General features: G+C 45.8%; 1 long non-coding RNA gene across 1 annotated transcript; it reads right to left on the reverse strand.

Annotated features, from left to right (window-relative positions):
• Nucleotides 1–519: 519 nt before the first annotated feature.
• Nucleotides 520–12725, reverse strand: LOC139040120 (uncharacterized). Its single transcript, XR_011494013.1, has 3 exons — nt 12562–12725; nt 2784–3039; nt 520–1868 (listed from the first exon to the last, which is right to left on the reverse strand). It is a non-coding gene; the product is annotated as an uncharacterized lncRNA (long non-coding RNA).
• Nucleotides 12726–15071: the final 2346 nt, after the last annotated feature.

Genomic DNA, 15071 nt, shown 5'->3' on the forward strand with positions numbered 1-15071 from the left:
TGGATCGTACTGACAGCAGTTTCCTGATTTTATTATTATCCTACATTTACGAAAGATGGCAACACAAGGGAGGTAGATTGAAGTCTCATGGGGCCTCCCGGTATATTTCTTTGCGACTTCCTGTCAATCTCTAATTATTCCAAATAAAAAGCTTAGAAAGTTAATTGGAACTGTTCGTGTTTTGAATTTTGTGGCCCATGCAGAAGGACAAGATAAAGAAATGAGTTAAAATTTCAGAAGGGAAGAGAAGCAATTGTCATTATTTGCAGGTAATATGGCTGTCTACTTAGAAAATTGGGTACAACATGTTTTGAACTAATATAAGAGTTCAGTAAGGTGCAATATAAAAGATTAATAGACACTATTCCCAATAATAGCAGGAAAAACAAATTAAAATACCTAGGAATATACTTTACTAGCATTGCACAGGCCCTTCAAGAAGAAAACCACTACATTTACTAAAGGACCTAAAAGTTGATCTGAATAAAGCAATTGAAACAAGAGATGGAGATCTATATTTATTATTTTAAAAAGGCAGCCAATTATCCTTGGTTGTGCCGTAAAGGACATTAGTGGGAGACTGGCAAAATTTGAATGAGATCTGTAGATTAGATAATTGTGTCATATCAGTGTAATTTCTTGATTTTGGTAATTGTGCTGCAGTTACATAAGAAAATGTCCTGATTTTCAGGAAATATATGTTGAAGTATTTAGAAGTTGTCTTTGGGGGTTGGCCTGGTGGCTGAGTTGTTAAGTTCATGTGCTCCACTTCGGTGGCCCAGGGTTTCTTCTGTTTGGATCCTGGGCACGGACCTAGCACCACTCATCAGGCTATGCTGAGGTGGCGTCCCACATAGCACAACCAGAAGGACCTGTAACTAGAATATACAACTACGTACTGGAGAGTTTCAGGAGAAGAAGAAGAAAACAAAAAGAAGATTGGCAACAGATGTTAGCTCAGGTGCCAATCTTTCAAAAAATAAAAAGAAGTTGTCTTTGTGTGTTCAGGCTGCTATAACAAAGTGCCATAGGCTGGGAGGCTTATAAACAGCAGAAATTTATTGCTCACAGTCATTGAGGCTGGAAGTTCAAGATCAGGGTGCCAGCAGGGCCGGGTTCTGGTGAGGACCCTCTTCTGAATTGCAGACTCTCCGGGACAAAGGAGGTCTCTGAGGTCTCTGCTAGAAGGGCACTAATCCTGTTCATGAGGGCTCCACCCTCACGACCTCATCATCTCCCATATGCCCCACCTCCTAGTACTATCTTTTTAGGGGTTAGGATTTCAACATAGAAACTTGGGGGAGCACAAATATTCAATATAAAGCAGAAGTAATGGATGTCTTGTCTGCAACTTTTTTCAAACAGTTCAGAAAGTAATAGTAAATAATACCAATATATGTCCTTATCTATATATGTTTATATTTATATATTTACAGACAATGAGAATATTGTGGAATCTGGGTGAAGAGTATTCAGAGATGTTTAAAAAAAATATTCTACAACTTTTCTGTTATTTGGAATCATTTCACAGCAAAAAGCTCACAAAGAGTAACCAATAGAAGAACCACATGAATAATATAAATATTAAACATAGGGAGCGGGGAGAAGCAGAAGATGATGTAGTGTAAGTGAGCTAAATTGTAACATTTACTATCAAGGAGACAATAAGTGTTTTCTAAATATGGCATATTAATAAATGTAAGTGTCGGTTTCACACCATGTTATGGAGGTAATCCTCAGAAGAAACACAAGCTTGACAATTTCAGAGGGCATCCATGGGTCATCGACCTTGGGATGCCGAGGAGGGGCTGGGAGCTTTTTGCTACTTTGTCATTGATCCTTCTGATCCCTTTTCTCATTCATGCATCCTGTTGATAAAAATTACAGTGTTGGTTAGCCAGCAAAGGATGAACTACTTAATGACTGGTTCTGGCATAAGTAATTAAAAAGTAAAATGGTAACACATTTGGGAAAAGTTGGGGTAAAAGAGAAACGTAGGTATTCTTGGTGGAAAAAAGGGTCTAGCACTTCTGCAGGATCCAAAATGTGTGTGCCGCCTCCCCCCACTCCCAGAAAACCACTCAGAATGTATCCTCAGGTGGGAAATTCACAGATGGTGAGGAAGGAGATGCGCTGAGATCTCCCTGGCAGCAATGTGTAAGCACAATAGCAATAAATTTAAATGATTAATACCAGGACGTTACTCAGATAAACTTAGAGCACCTCCATGAAGAAGCCATTAAAATGTGAGTTTAGACTACTCAATGATGAGAGGAATCATTAAGGTGAGTTGCTATATTTAAATTAGTCACAAAATATCATTTATAGCATGATGTTTATATTGTTTAAGACATGACGCATTTTCCTAGACCAAAAGACTAGAATGGAATACAACAAACTATCGAGTGACTACCTTTTATGCTGTCTACTATGGGTGTCCTGTGTGTGTTTGTGTGTGTGTGTGTGTCTGTGCCTGTGTGAGTCTGTGGGTGCATGTGTGTCTGTGTCTCTGTGTGTTTGATTTCAATATTGTTACTTTTTGGCCATCAGGAAAAGCGATTCTTCAGGTAAGAAAGGTCTAGTGCTAAAAAGACAGGTGTCAGAGTCGGGTGGTATGTTCGTCTCCCTGAAAAATGCATCAGGATCGATACTTTCGTTTAAACATCTCCAAAGTAACCAAATTAGATGAGTTGGATCTGAACCTACTGTGTCCACAGAAGCCGTGGGTGGGAAGTGATTTTGTTTACCATCTGACTCAAACTAGGAGTTTCCTTGATTCCTACCTTCCTTTTGGACAGGATTTCCAGGTGGCCCTGCCTCCAGCATGTCACCAGTGTTCCACTTTGGAAGCTTGAAGCTAAGAGTCCTTGTCCAGGGCTGGCTTGAGGCCCCTCTCTCCTCCGCCTCTCACTCCTTTGTTAAACAATTCACACTTTCAGTACGTGCATGAGCAAGCACCTACCACATCCCAGGACTGTGTGGTGCAGATATATCCTCTTCAACAAAGCGAATGTGGTCTTCATTTGTGGAACTCACAGTCTGGTGGAAGAGACAGGCAATGCATGCAATTAACTAAATCCACAATTTCTAAGTATGAAAGTGTGACAATGAAAAGAACCAGGTGCAGTGACAGGGAATATCAGCAGGGGCTGGGGTGTGAGGGTGCATCTTGTTTTGTTTCAGCCAGACTGACCTCACTGTCGTTACTGAACACCTCGAGTACCAACCTCAGGGCCTTTGCACTTGTTGTTCTGTCTGCCCAGAGTGCTCTCATCCAGATAACTGCATGATTCACTCCCATGTTATGTTTATGTCTTTGTTTAAAAGTCAGAGATGTTTTTATTGAATACGCCATCCAAAATATCCCCCTTACACACACAGATCACTATGTTTTATTTTTCTTCATAGCAGTCAGTGCTTTACATAATATGTATATATGCGTATATGTGTGTATATGTACACACATATATTCTTATAAATTACGCATGTGTTTGTTGATAATCCATGAGGTACCAGGCACTATAATAGATGCTGAGGTTATAGAGATGAAGAAGCAGAGTTTCTGCCCTCCCAAGACTTCCATTCTAGTTGCAGCAAACAGACACCGAATTAATGAGGACACAAGTCCAGGTAGCGATAAGCTGCGTGAGGGAAGATAAGACAGAGCAAAGATACTGTGGCCCAGGGGAAGGGAGGATCAGGGAAGGGCTCTCTGACGAGGCAACTTGAGCAGAAGACAGGAAGGGTGAAGCAAAGACAGGAGCCGGCAAGACACCTAGGGAACGAGCTGTCCACGTGGCGGGGGGGGATCCACATGCAAGGGCACTGAGGCACGAGCACGAGGGCTGCCGGGAGGCAGTGTGACTGGGCATGGGGAGAGGCATGGGGGCAGGAGAGGAATGAGATTCTGAGCCTCGGGGCTGGAGTAAAATCTTCGGAACTTATTTTCAATGAGATGAAAAACCGTATGAGGACATTTTTAAAAATATCTCAAAGTCAACTTTATTGAGGCATAATTTGCATAAATCAAATGCTGCCTTTCAAGCACGCAGTCCAATGAGTCTTGACAGATGCACACACCTCTGTAACTATCTCCCAAGTCAGATAGAGACTATTTCCACCACCCCGAAAAGCTCCCTCCTGCCACGTGGGGTCAATCCTCCCCCGACTGCAGGCAACCGCGGGTCTGCCTTCTGTCGCCATAGATTAGACTCCATTTTCTAGAACTTCAGATAAGGAAGGATAAAGTACGCAGCCTTTGGATCAGGCTTCTTTCACTCAGCATGATGTTTCTGAGATTCACCCATGCTGTATATATCAGTGATTTGCTTTTATTGCTAAGGAGTATTTCATTATATGGATATACCATAACTTGTGTTTCTATTCATCTGTTGATAGATATTTGGGTTGTTTCTAGCTTTGGGCTATTATGAATAATTCTGCTATGAACACGCACATATAGGTCTTTCAATGAACATATGTCCTCATTTCTTTTGGGTAAGCACCTAGGAGTGGAATTGCTGGGCCATATGGTAAGTGGGGGTTTAATTTGTAAGAAATTACCAAACTGTTTTGCAAAGCGCTTGTACCATTGTTCACCAGCGAGGTATGAACATAAGAGAGCACCAGGCAAGGTGCCGACCTGGGAGACGACATGCTCAGATTTGCATTTAAAAATGCCACTGCAGCTGCTGTGTGGAGGAGGGGCTGTGCAGGGCCAGGAATGGAAACAGTGAAAATCTGTATCATTGGCTCCTAAGAGGCTGTTAAGCTAGTCTACAGGGCATGAGCACACAGAGAAGGCAAGAAACTTGCCCAAGGTAGCACAGCTAGTAAGCAGAAAAACCAAGTGGTGAGCCCATCCTTGTCTGTGTTGAGAGTCCGAGTCATGTACACTATGCAGTATTATCCTCTCAGACCTTCTGGATGTTTGAATGATCTGATCAGAACATATTATGTATAACATATCATTTATTACATATAATGCATATTGTGTATACCATTACATATAACGTATATATAAACTTTATGTCAATAAACATTACTATCATTATCTATCTAGCTACGCTATGGCATTGCCTTATTGTAAATGCACAAAAAACTTCCCTAACTTTTAGGAACAGCTTGATTTCATGTGTGCCCTAAATCCAGACACCAGGGAGCTGTGTCCATTTAAGAAGTGTCCGTCGTTGTGACATTTTGGGCTCAGAGAAGTAGCAGTGAAATAGAAGTTATCCTGGGGAGAATCCCTTGGATTGCGCACGTCTCAGTCTCTTCCCACACGGGGTTGGCTGGGGCGCGTGTTGCTGTACTGCTGCGGCCTCACTGAGTGAGTCTGTGCATGCAGACTTGTCATCTCCCGTTTGCACTCACAGGATTTGGCCCTAAGCGGGATCCGTGGAGCCCCAGAGCTGGTTCTGTGTTGACCCTGTTGTCCTCTCCTCCTGGGCACACAGCTAGATTCCACCTTCTAGCCTTCTTCGCAGTTAGTTAGGGTCATGAGACTAAAACCTGTTCCAGAGAACGTGGGCAGCAGTGATGCACCCCACGCTCTGGCCTGCCCATTAAGTCTTTCCATCCCGTCGCCCGTACTCTGGGGAAACCACATGCTCCAGAAGGTGGAGGAATCCAAGGGTCTAGAGGAAGAACGAGCTACAATATGGAAGAGACCTGGGTCCCTGAATGACTGTGTGGAGCAGATCCCTGTGCCTACTCACGTGTGATGGGAGAAATAAACTTATCATGTTTAGCTGCTAAGATTTGGGAATTGCTTGTTACAGCAGTTGTCTACCCTGACTAATAAACCTCATCTTCTATTCCTTTTGGCTTGGATTTGATGCTTTCTCTGTGTTCTTTTGGCCTGACCATTCAGCTGCTGGCTTTCAACTTGGCCTTTCTCTGCTCAGCATCATAGACCACAGCGAAGATAGGGCATTCCACACCCACCGTCAATCTTGTTTACATATTCTATGTGCTGTGAAAGAGTTTATTGTTTTTAGAAGGAACAAAGCGAATAGTTTACTACCATTTATTGGGAAGGTAAATAAGTAGGAACTCTGGAAAGAGAATGAAAGGGAGTCTGACCCTTCACTGTATATCCTTTTGTATTTGTAAAATTTGAGACCATGTAACTCATTCAAAAAACAAATTTTTTGAAGCCCAAATATCACTGTCATCCTAAGATGGCTTCAGCTTTTCCTGGGGCAAGGACCTCCCGCTATTCGTGATTGCATCTTCGACTCCCAGCACAGGATCTGGCAGGAAGCACACAGCTTTATGGTTAGAAACACAACTCCAGAAACAGCCCTACCTGGATTAAAATCTTGCTGCTACCAATTACTATCTGTGTAACCAAGAGCATGTTTCTTCATTTCTCCACGTCTCCACTTCTTCTTTATAATATAGCATTACGCTGGGACCCCTTTCTTAGGATTGTTGGAAGGACTGTATGAGACAGTGGCTGCCAACACGGCTTAGCACAGTGCCTGACATGGAGTCCTGCTCAATAAATGTTAGCTATCACACTTAGGCTTTGAGTAAATGTTTTTGAATTCTTGCTGAACTGAACAGGCAGGCCTTGTTCAAAATAAAACAAAAAATATAACCCACAGACATCCACGCATCCTGAATTAGTTCTCTCTAGGTTAGTTTGTCTGCATTTATTTCAACTATAATGCAATCAAACAGCCACAAAACAGTGTGCAGCAAAGGTCTCTGCCTCACTCTGTCCTTCTCCTATTTGGCATTTATTGATAGCCATTTAGAAAGAATGGTTATTTCCTATGAAATCGCATTTTCAGAAAAAAGTGAACAAGGAGGGGGAGAGGTATCAAAAGGAGGAAATTTTATTAAGAGATTACTTAATGTTATTGATACATTGCACCAAGAGTCAGGGAAATGCACCAATCGATAGATGCCCACATCAATGTTTAATCTACTTTTAGCCCTTTGCCGGAGTATTTAATTAGCTTGTGATTTGGAAAATTGCAGAGAGTACAAAAGGCAATGAATGTTCTGGAACTAAAGACAGAAGTGATTATTTTGCTTCCAGCATCTTATGAAAAAGAATGGCTGGAAAATGTAGTGATGTTGTGCAGAGAGCTTAAAATAGGCAAGATGGTGGTGAGGAAAGTCTGGAGGGAAAGCTTGCTCTGGGATTCATAACTTATTCCTAAATATTTTTCTTTCAGTTGAATCTCACACCCATTCTGTGGGGTTAGTCACTGTCCCCACTTTGTACAGGAAGCAATAAATATTGGCTTAGGGATTTTAAGAAGTTTGCTCTGAGTTCCGTTTTTGGTCCAGGTCTTGCTCTCCAGTGAATCAGTTTCTTTCACTTTGGCAAGTCAGTCGCTAACCTAGACACCCAGAAAACTTCCCTGACCCTCTGCTGTCCCTATCGTTGCCCCAGAGAATGGTGGGGGCAGAGGTGCTAAGTGGCCATTTTGTGGGTTGGGTAATGTGATAGGTAGAATGATGGTCCCCCAAGGATGCCCTTGTCCTAATCCTTGGACCTGTGAATATGTTAAGTTAAACACAAAGGGGGATTAAGTTAAAATGGAATTAAGATAGTAATCAGCTGACCTTGAGAGGGGAGATTACCCTGGAATATCTGGAGGACCCAATGTCATTACAATGGTCCTTGTAAGTCGAAGAGGGATGCAGAAGATAGAGAACCAGGGAGATGGCAGCATGAGAAGGACTTGGCCTGAGGCTGCTGACTTTGAAGATGGAGGAAGGGGCCACAAGCCAAGGAATGTGGGTGGCCTCTAGAAGCTGGGAAAGGCAGGGAAAGGGGTTCTCCCCTGAAGCCTCTAGAGGGATCATAGTCCTGCTGACACTGTGATTTTATCCCATTGGGGCTGTGTTGGACTTCTGCCTTTCAAAGCCATAATTTATAAGTTCCTGGTTTTTTAAGCCACTAAATTTTTGGTAATTTGTTACAGTGATAGAAGTGTAACACAGGCAGCCTCTTTTTCTCTTTGCACTCGAGTTTACTCTTCACCCAGTCTTGCCCATCTCTCGGAAGGAGATATTTCTAATCTGATGGGGCCCTACTCCAGGCCAGTGGTGGGGCCACGTTTGTTCTCGGGTGGGCCACTGTGGGATAAAAGGTAGCCCATGCGAATCTCCCACGCATGTTTCTCCGTCTGTTTCTCATTGAATGTAGGGCAAAGATGTCATCTTACACGGCAGAAGGTCTGCCCAGCTCTCTCTCTGTTTTTCTGCATGTGTGTACTCTCACCCCTTAGGTCTATCATCTCATATAGATCGCCAGTTGGTCGCATCATTTGGCGATGGGCCTAGGCTGAGGGGGAGAGGAGGACCCTAAAGATGACAGACCTAAACTACATGCTCCAGCTGGTTTATCCACATGGTCCACTCTGGCTTGTCATGTTCATGTCCAATTTACACTGAAGTTGTACTTGGATTTCTTATTTTTCTTTCACTTTTGTGTAAACAGTTCCCTTGGGGCTCTCATGGGAGAGGTGTTTGTGGTTTGGGACAGTGTCTAGGCATCTGCCTCAATGCTCCCTTAATTTCAATGGGATCTCACCTTAACCCTAAGACATACTCACTCCTTATGTCCATTACCTTCCCAGTCCACCAGCTAGTGGAGGAGCCTGACTTAGTGTCAAAGAGCACACAGTGTAGCGTTACCTGTCCATTCAGGTCACATATGCCTCCCTGTGAACACAGAAATGTGTATAATGGTGACCCTGTGGGCTTGAGTTTGACTAGGAATTGAGAGTCAGTGGAATATAGAGAGAAAGCTAGAGGGTGAAAAGATAACAAGGGTATTGCATTGATTTTAAGGATGATGAAAATGGGTGGATAGTTTTTGCAGCCCAGTGTATCAGTTACCTGTTGCTGTGTAACAAATCACTCCAAAACTTAGTGGGTGTAAAACAGCATCATATACTGTCTCCCAGTTTCTGTGGGTAACACTTGGCTAGGGCTTCTGGCTCTGGGATTCTTACAAGACTGTTATCAAAGTGTGGCCAGGGCTGCAGTCATCTTAAGGCTCAGTTGGTGAAGGATCCTCTTCCAGGCTCACTAGCGAGGTTGTTGGCAGGATTCAGTTCCTCAAGAGCTTTTGGAATGAGGCCTTCCGCTCCTCGTGGCCTGTCAGCTACAGGCCGCCCTCAGATCCTTGCTAAGTGGGTGTCTCTATAGGACAGCTCACAACATGTCAGGTTGACTCATCAAATGAAGCCAAGAAGAACCAGAGAGAGTGAATACAAGGAAGATGGAAGTCACAGTCTTGTGACTTCCTGATCTTAGAAGTGACAGGCCATCATTTTTGCAGTATTCTATTCACTAGAAGCAAGTTCCTAGGTACACCTGCACTCAACAGGGGGATTCCACAGGCAAGGGCCATTGGAAGCCATGTTAGAAGCCACCTCCCACCCTACCACACCCAGTGTATTAGTCGGGGTTCTCCAGAGAAGGAGAACCGATCTATAGGAAGTTGGCTCACGTGACTATGGAGGCTGAGAAGTCCCGTGATTTGCCATCTGTAAGCTGGAGACCCAGGAAAGCTGGTGGTGTTTCCAGGTCAAATCTGGAGGCCTGAGAACCAGGGATGCTGGTGGGGTAAATCGGAGTCTGAGGGCAGGAGAAGCCCGATCTCCCAGCTCAGGTGACAGGCAGGAACCAAACGGGGGGAGCCCTCCTTCCTCCACCTTGGGTCCTCTTCTGGCCTCAAGGAATTGGACGATGCCACACACACGGGGAGGGGGGTCAATCTACTTTACTGAGTCCACCAGTTTAAGTGTTAATCTCATCCAGAAACACCCTCGCAGACACACTCAGAGATAATGTTTAATCTGGGTACCCCTTGGCCTAGTCAAGTTGACTCACAAAATTCACCACCACACCCAGGCTCCTGGAGGAGGTCAGAGTGGCGGTGACATTTCCCGTGATATTCACATGCTTGCTGGATGGTAACCTCCATCACCACCTGTTCATCCAACCCGTCCTTCCAGACCAAACTGAGCCGTCACCTCCTCCAGGAAGCTTTCCTTACTCTTCTGAGCCAAATGTGACCTCTCTCCTCTGTAAAGCAGCCTCCACCCCTGGCACTTTATGCTTTCCTCCAAAAACACTAACCAATGAGAAATTATATTCGCTAGTGGTTAAAAACAAAAACAAAAGCAACACTGTCTGGGGCTGACTTCCAGCCCGGTCAGGTCCTAGCTGTGTGTTCTCAGGGAAGTTAATGAATGTCTCTAAGCGTTGGTTTCCTCAGCAGTAAAAGGAGGATAAGGACTTATGGGAACAGCATGACATAATGTGTAGAAGCTGAGTACTCAGGCTGTGGGAGATGCTTCACTGTTGTCTGTCGCTGTGGCTGGTATGATTATTTAAGCAACCGAAAAGAAAGAGTCAAAATCTTACTATGTTTCCTCCCTTCCCACAGTGCCTTGTACGACTGAGCACCAAACAAAGTATTTTTAAATGAACCAGTGAATGAACGCGCCCTCTGTAATTTCCATGTGCCACGCCTGGGTCTCACCGGAGTGCCTCGCCTGCCTTGGGCCGCTGGCTCCGGGCCTCCTGTCCCCCTGAGCTCCTGGTACAGGCCCTTCATCACTGGGCATCTTTTCTGTTGTTTCCCAGGTTCCCCTCCCGCTGCCTGTGGGCTGTGAAATCTCTGATGCAATCGGCTCCATCGCCGTGCGAATTACCTTGTTCCTGCGCTGTTTGTCAGCGAGAAGGATTTATGGGGAGATAAACTCTTCTCGGAGACTTTCATCTCCCCTTTGCACACACGTTCTGGACCACCCCTCCTTCCAGTCCCCATCCATCAGCTGCCCTGAGTATATATATATATATAATCTTTCCTGCTTTCTCTGTTACCTGTGCTTCCTGCTTACTTCCTTTGAGCAAAACACAGGAAGGGGTGGAGGAGAAGATGAGCAGCCTGGTTTGCTTTGGGGGCAGAAATTTCCGAGCCTCTTTAAGAATGAGCCTTCTTCTCATTCTTGGTTCTCTGTGGCTGAAATATGGTCGCAGGGAGCTTGGGAAATGGGCCCCATCCTCTTTTCCCAAAAGAATTGAGCCATCTTTTCCTAGTTGCTGCCTGCCACTCGTGTTGAAAGGTTAATCTGTTCCTCTTCTCTACCGGTGCATTTATCATAGGGAAGTGGTCTGTTGTGGAAAATATTGATCAAAGGCCTGCCAGGTCCTCTGCTGGGTTGAAATTGAGTGTTGCAGTCAATCAATGGCTTGGCATTTAGTGGTGTGGAGAGAAGGCAGTGGCCTCTGCATGTGGCAAGGCTGATGGATGGAGAAAGGGTATTGGGAGAAAGTCGTTCTTCCACTTGCCTCTCCTGGTTGGCTCAAAGGGAAGGGTGGGGTCAGTGTTGCTGGGCTGGGGTTGGGAATCTCTGGTGGGTGACCTTGGGAGCCTCAGCTCCCCGCAGCTGGGGCCAGGCTCTGTGTGTTGACATGAGAGGACACAGTCTCAAGCGCTAACTGGTCAGCGTCTATTGGAATAGCATGTTGATGCAGAATTGGCACTCATAAAAGCAAAGTCAGTTGAGGTGGTGGAAATAGGCTCCACTCCCTACAATTAAGTTTCTGTTTCCAGAACCCCGACAACCTCCTTGCACAAATTACGCTGTAACTTAGTATTAACATCCACAACCCAAGAGCCTTCCTCCTCCCCTCCCTCCCTTCTTTGCTCCCTCCTTCCTGATTGCCCGCCTGCCTCAAATCCTACTGCCAAGTAGCTGCGGCGTGCCAGGCAGTTGGTTAAGCATGAGGAAGAGCAAGAAGGACCAGATGCATTCCCTTTCCTCCAGTTGCTCCCATTCCTGTGGGACTGATCATTTCTTTAGCAGAAAATTGTTTTACAATTCCCTAAGCTCTCTGGTTGAAGGATGACCAACGTGACGCAACTGAGAGGGGAAGACATCCTTTGCTTGAGGCAGTTACATAGCAAGGTGGGCTTCAAAAAGGAGGTGGCTTTTGAGAAGTGCCTTAAGGAAGGACTAGGAGTGCATCAGGAAAGGCAGGGTGGGTAGAGATGGGAGTGTATGTGTAAAAGGAACCACCTATGAAAAGAGGCCAAAAAGGAATTCAGTGTTGGCAGGCATAGAAAACACTGGGCCAGAGAGGTGAATGGAGCCATTTCATGAGGGCCTGTGGGACGAGCTAAGGAGGTGACTGTGAGAAGTGAATGGGAGCATGTACATGAGGGACCTAACACAATGCTTGCCATCAAGTAGGTACTTGAAATATTTTATATCCTGTAATAATTGGGATTATTGGTTGTAAGTGACAGAAAACCATCTGCATCAGTCAGGTTCTCAGCTAGAAGCAGATGGAACACTCAATTTGGGTAAAATGAGTAGAGATTAATAAAGGAACTATTTACAAACACGCATGAAGCAGCTATAAAGGAAACCACAAGGGTTAGCACGCACTCGAGGGAATAGGAACCGTGGGGCACCATTACTACATGTAGGCCTGAAGTGGCAAGAGAGAGGAGCTGTTACCGGATCCCAGAGAGAGAGAGAAGGAGCGAGAGGGGCCGGGGGTGGGGGCTGTTACCTCTGGTTGAGGTTATCCAGACCACCCTCAGTGAGTCGCGGTCAGGGAGCCAGGAATAAACATCTGGCCTCACTCTCCTCCCTTCCTCCAATTTCCTGCCGATGTGCCCTGGTGGCCAAATCCTACTGGAAGCCAGAAGCCTTGGGAGCTGGTGATGAAGTCCGTTCAGGCCAGCCTCCCCGGGCAGTGAGGGAGGCAAGAGGTCTGTGAATCCAGATGGCAAACAGAATATAGGCAACCTGCCAGCTCAAGTTGAATTAAGCCAAAGAGTGATTTCATCAGCTTATGGGAATAGAGCTGGCTTCAGGCATTGCTGATTCCAAGGCGGTGCTTTCCTAGGAGATGGCTAAACCTTCAGACTAGATAAGATGGCCCAATACCTTGGGCCAACCTACATCCAGCTTAGCAGCACACGTGGAGAGATGAGGTGTCTTTCCCAGAGGTGCCAGCAATAACCCAGGCCGAGTTGGGCCCTACTTCTACTGACACTCACTTGAATATTCTGAGCCTCAGTTTCCTCATCTTTAAAATGGAAACAACAAACCAACTTAACCCAGTTGTAGAAAGATGGAGTATAGAATCACGGCCAAAATCATGCACTTTGGAGCCACACTGCTCGGACTTAAATCCCGGATCATCCACCTACAGGCTGGTGACCTGGGCTGTGTCTTCACCCCTCCGAGCCTCACTTCCTACATGTGTAACGTAGGGGTGACAACAGCACCTGCCTTATAAGGTGGTTAAGCAGCACATTAGGTGAAATAATGCGTGAGAATTCTTAGCAGAACATCCGAAACCTAGGAAGAGTTTGATAAATGTTAGCTGATGTGTTTGTTGTTATTATTGCTATTCCTGCTTAAATTCTATTCATGTGGGAAAAGAGCTTTCCTTGAGTTTTCAGGCAAGGATCCTTCCAGCTACTCTGAGAAGCTCCCCTCTGCTATGCTGAGAATGGTCCCCAGGGGTAAATTTCTAACCTCCGGTCACGGGAGAGAACGATGATGCTGAATGGCTTTGCTTCTCAAATCCCCTTCCTACCTTTTTCAAGAAACCTATTTCCTGTTGATTTCAACTCTCCCATATTGTCGAGAAGAATCTGTTGGGCCCTAGTGCTTGGTTTCTCTTGCTCTGCAGAGGCCAGATGCCCGGGACCTGCTGGTGCCCCGACAATGCCCAAATTTCAGCGTTCGCTGTTGGGGACACATCCCTGAGAGTGTCTAGAGCATGTGACAAGCATCTTAATATCCTTAGGAATGGGGAGGTGGGCTCCCCAAGGCAGCCTCCCACACCCTAATGGACTCCCTTTCCCTGGGAAATGTGCGTGCTGGGAAGAAGGGGTAAATACTCTTTTTTATTTTCTTTTGCTATGTGAAAGAACCAATTGTCCATGAAATCAAATAAAGGTGAAATACATATTAAAATACTGTGGGCCTGCTAAAGTCAGTTAGATGCAAAAACAAAGCTCGAGAGCAACGCCAGTCCATGCCTCTGAGATTTATAATCATATTACATTGCTTGTAGTTTGATAACAAGAGCAACAAAATAAGTGTGTGAGTTTAAAATATGATTCTGGGCAGCATGGTGTAGTGGAAAAAACCCTCCACCAGAAATTAGGGGGCCAGATTCCAGTCTGCATCCGTCCAGCCCCACGCTGAGAGACCCCACCCCCGGAAGACTCAGTTCCTCACCCATACGATGAAGGCGTGGGGCCAGACACACTCCAGAGACCACCCCAGCTTCTCCTTTTCTTTTGTTGTTTGTTTGTTTCTATTATTGTTTCGTTGGTGAGAATGTTCAATAGGAGCTGAAATGATGGAGGAAGCCAGCTGACAGTTTTGCAAGGCCACCTACTTGCAGCTCCTTCGAGTCCCAGTGCCTCTTGGTTGCAATGAGTTGGTGGCTTACCACTGTCCCAGCAAGGGGACCATAGTGAGCTGGGCCTCTTTACTCCACATACATACAGCAGGGTGGAGGGTTCTTTCCAACCTCAGCCCAGCAGATGCCCAGGGCCAACCTTCCTCTAGCTCAGAGATGAGGTCTCTGTGCCCCGCAGGTCAGGGAAAGATGACTTTCCAGACAGAGCTTAGCCAGGCAGGGACTGAACAATGGAGCAGATGGACACCAAGCCTTCTGGATGGTCAGCAGGTCACTGAGTGCTGCCCGACCAGTGCTCTCAGGGAGGCCGCACCAGAGGGCGCTGGAGCTGGAGAGTCACTCAGCCCTACTCAGCCCCTTGGCCTTGGCCAGCCCTCCCTTGTGAGGTGGTTGGGTGGCACAGGATGCTGAACCCGTCCTCTCCAGGGGACCCTGCACGTTTTGCCTTCTTTTCCCCTGAGCCCTGTTTACTTCTCCCCCGAATTAGCACAAATTTTCTGGCTGAAAGAAATACCAATTTATTATCTTCCAGTTCTGAAGTTTAGAAGTCCAAAATGGCTCTCCCCGGGCTCAGATCCAGCTGTGGACAGTGCGTCCCTCCTGAAGACTTGAGGGGAGGGTCTGTTTCCTTGCCT

Source organism: Equus asinus, chromosome 14 (assembly GCF_041296235.1).
Source record: "Equus asinus isolate D_3611 breed Donkey chromosome 14, EquAss-T2T_v2, whole genome shotgun sequence".
Lineage (NCBI taxonomy): Eukaryota > Metazoa > Chordata > Mammalia > Perissodactyla > Equidae > Equus > Equus asinus.